Consider the following 3503-nt stretch of genomic DNA (forward strand, 5'->3'; position numbering starts at 1 on the left):
CCCCGGCGCCCGCGCCCAGCACGCGAGCCCCGGCGTTCGCTGGGGAGGATTTTCCTTGCTGCTGCTTAACTTGGAGGAGTACTACTCGGAACAGCATAGAGCCAATCACATTTTGCACAAGGGCAGTCACCATGAAAGGAAAATCAGAGGCTCCTTAAAAATATGTTCAAAATCAGCGATTTTTCAACCAGATGCAATATCCCAGCCCATCATCAAGATTCCTTTGAGAGACTGTATAAAAACAGGAAAGCATAGAGAAAATGGAGCCAAAAGACACTTCACAAAGGCGAAATCTGTGAGTATTTCACTCATTTTCAGTCAGGTATATTTCATTAAAGAACATAATGTTGTCGCACCATATAAAATAGAGAGGGGCAAAATGGAGTATGTTTTTGAATTGGATGTTCCCGAGAAAGTGGAAGATGTTGTGGAGACGTAGCTTCAGCTTCACAGAGCATCCTGCCTTGACAAATTGGGTGACCAAACCGCCATGATAACAGCTATTTTGCAGTCTCGTTTGGCTAGAACATCATTTGACCAAAACAGGTTCCAAAACATTTCTGAAAAGCTGCACATGGAATACAAAGCAGAAATGGTGACGCCTCTGGTGACTAATGCTGGACACGTGTGCATCACGGACACAAACCTCTATTTTCGGCCTTTCAATGGCCACCCGAAACCTGTGGTCCAAATAACACTCCAAGATGTCCGCCACATCTACAAAAGGAGGCATGGCCTCATGCCTCTGGGCTTGGAAGTATTTTGCACAGAAGACGATCTGTGTTCCGACATCTACCTAAAGTTCTATGAACCTCAAGGTGGAGATGATCTCTATTTTTACATTGCCACATACCTAGAGCACCATGTGGCGGGGCACACTGCTGAGAGCTACATGCTGCAGTGGCAGCGTGGACTCCTTTCCAACTATCAGTACCTCCTTCACCTCAACAACCTGGCCGACCGCAGCTGCAACGACCTCTCCCAGTACCCTGTGTTTCCATGGATAATACATGATTATTCCAGCTCAGAACTAGATTTGTCAAATCCAGGAAACTTCCGGGATCTTAGTAAGCCAGTGGGGGCCCTAAATAAGGAACGGCTGGAGAGGCTACTGACACGCTACCAGGAAATGCCTGAACCAAAGTTCATGTATGGGAGTCACTACTCTTCCCCGGGTTATGTACTTTTTTTATCTTGTTAGGATTGCACCAGAGTATATGCTGTGCCTACAGAATGGAAGATTTGATAATGCAGATAGAATGTTCAACAGTATTGCAGAAACTTGGAAAAACAGTCTGGATGGTGCAACGGATTTTAAAGAGTTAATTCCAGAATTCTATGGTGATGATGTGAGCTTTCTAGTCAATAGCCTGAAGTTGGATTTGGGAAAGAGACAAGGAGGACAGATGGTTGACGATGTGGAGCTTCCCCCTTGGGCCTCCAGTCCCGAGGACTTTCTCCAGAAGAGCAAAGATGCATTGGAAAGCAATTATGTGTCTGAACACCTTCACGAGTGGATTGATCTAATATTTGGCTACAAACAAAAAGGGAGTGGTGCAGTTGGGGCCCATAATGTATTTCATCCCCTGACCTATGAAGGAGGTGTAGATTTGAACAGCATCCAGGATCCTGATGAGAAGGTAGCCATGCTTACGCAAATCTTGGAATTTGGGCAAACACCAAAACAACTATTTGTGACACCACACCCTCGAAGGATCACCCCAAAATTTAAAAGTTTGTCCCAGACCTCCAGTTATAACGCTTCTATGGCAGATTCCCCAGTCTCTCCAGGTGAAGAGTGTTTTGAAGACCTGACCGAAGAAAGCAAAACACTGGCCTGGAATAACATCACCAAACTGCAGTTACATGAGCACTATAAAATCCACAAAGAAGCAGTTACTGGAATCACAGTCTCTCGCAATGGATCCTCAGTCTTCACAACATCCCAAGATTCCACTTTGAAGATGTTTTCTAAAGAATCGAAAATGCTACAAAGAAGCATATCATTTTCAAATATGGCTTCATCGTCTTGTTTACTTTTACCAGGAGATGCCACTGTCATAACTTCTTCATGGGATAATAATGTCTATTTTTATTCCATAGCATTTGGAAGATGGCAGGACACATTAATGGGACATGATGATGCTGTTGGTAAGATCTGTTGGCATGACAACAGGCTATATTCTGCATCATGGGACTCTACAGTGAAGGTGTGGTCTGGTGTTCCTGCGGAGATGCCAGGCACCAAAAGACACCACTTTGACTTGCTGGCTGAGCTGGAACATGATGTCAGTGTAGAGACAATCAGTTTAAATCCTGCAAGCACACTGTTAGTTTCCGGCACCAAAGAAGGCACAGTGAATATTTGGGACCTCAAAACGGCCACCTTAATGCACCAGATTCCATGCCATTCAGGGATTGTATGTGACACTGCTTTTAGCCCAGATAGCCGCCATGTCCTCAGCACAGGAGCAGATGGCTGTCTTAATGTCATTGATGTACAGACAGGAATGCTCATCTCCTCCATGACGTCAGATGAGCCCCAGAGGTGCCTTGTCTGGGATGGAAATTCCATTTTATCTGGAAGGCAGTCTGGTGAACTGCTTGTTTGGAACCTCCTTGGAGCAAAAATCAGTGAGAGAACACAGGGCCACACATGTGCTGTGACATGTATATGGATGAATGAACAGTGTAGCAGTATCATATCACAGGAGGGGAAGACAGACAAATTATTTCTGGAAATTGCAGTATTAAGTGCCTTTTCCTCTCCTGAATATTAAGTTTTAATGCATTTTTAAACCAAACTTTTAAACGGACTGGTGAATGTGCAATGCTAGAAGTTGTACCACATGGAAAATTTGTGGTTTTAAACTTTCTAAATCATGGTGACTTCGTTGAAAGCCATTAGTTGCCATTCTCTTAAGGCAGATAAAATGTGGCAGTGCTAGGGAAAACATGTTACATTGTAAGGCAGATGATCATCCCTGTATGATGATTGTCAGAAGACAGGACTGGGTAGCAGAGAACAGCTAAGAGATAAATTGGGCTACGGAAACTTGTCAGAAAGCACTGAACAATTAAGAATTTTCCAACAAAATGTGCAGTATTCTCTGCTACTTCTGAATCTGTTTCGTCTTCCTAATCTATCACAATTGCTACCCATTGGGTTTTGGGTGTATGTTTTCATAGAGCGGTTACTTTCTATAATGCTGTACCCAGATTCTAAGAACCTGGAGAAGTTTTAGCAGTTCTTATAACAGTAAGTTTACTGTGTATAGGAATGGTTTGTATTTCATTATAGCTATTCAACTTTTCTACATTAAAAATATTTTTCTCTAAAAAAAAAAAAAGACAGACAATGTGGCACATACACACCATGGAATACTATGCAGCCATAAAAAAGGATGAATTCGTGTCCTTTGTAGGGACATGGATGCAGCTGGAAACCATTCTCAGAAAACTATCGCAAAAACAGAAAACCAAACACCGCATGTTCTCACTCA

At 43.1% G+C, this 3503-nt stretch overlaps 1 pseudogene across 1 annotated transcript in view; it reads left to right on the plus strand.

The window, feature by feature from the left end:
• Positions 1 to 2880, plus strand: part of LOC105535244 — a 9425-nt pseudogene extending 6545 nt beyond the window's left edge. The window contains exon 2 of the transcript XR_001005401.1: positions 20 to 2880. The product of XR_001005401.1 is annotated as a protein FAN pseudogene (transcript). The remainder of the gene's footprint in view (positions 1 to 19) is intronic.
• The last annotated feature ends 623 nt before the right edge of the window (positions 2881 to 3503 follow it).

Source organism: Mandrillus leucophaeus, unplaced genomic scaffold (assembly GCF_000951045.1).
Source record: "Mandrillus leucophaeus isolate KB7577 unplaced genomic scaffold, Mleu.le_1.0 Scaffold143, whole genome shotgun sequence".
NCBI lineage: Eukaryota > Metazoa > Chordata > Mammalia > Primates > Cercopithecidae > Mandrillus > Mandrillus leucophaeus.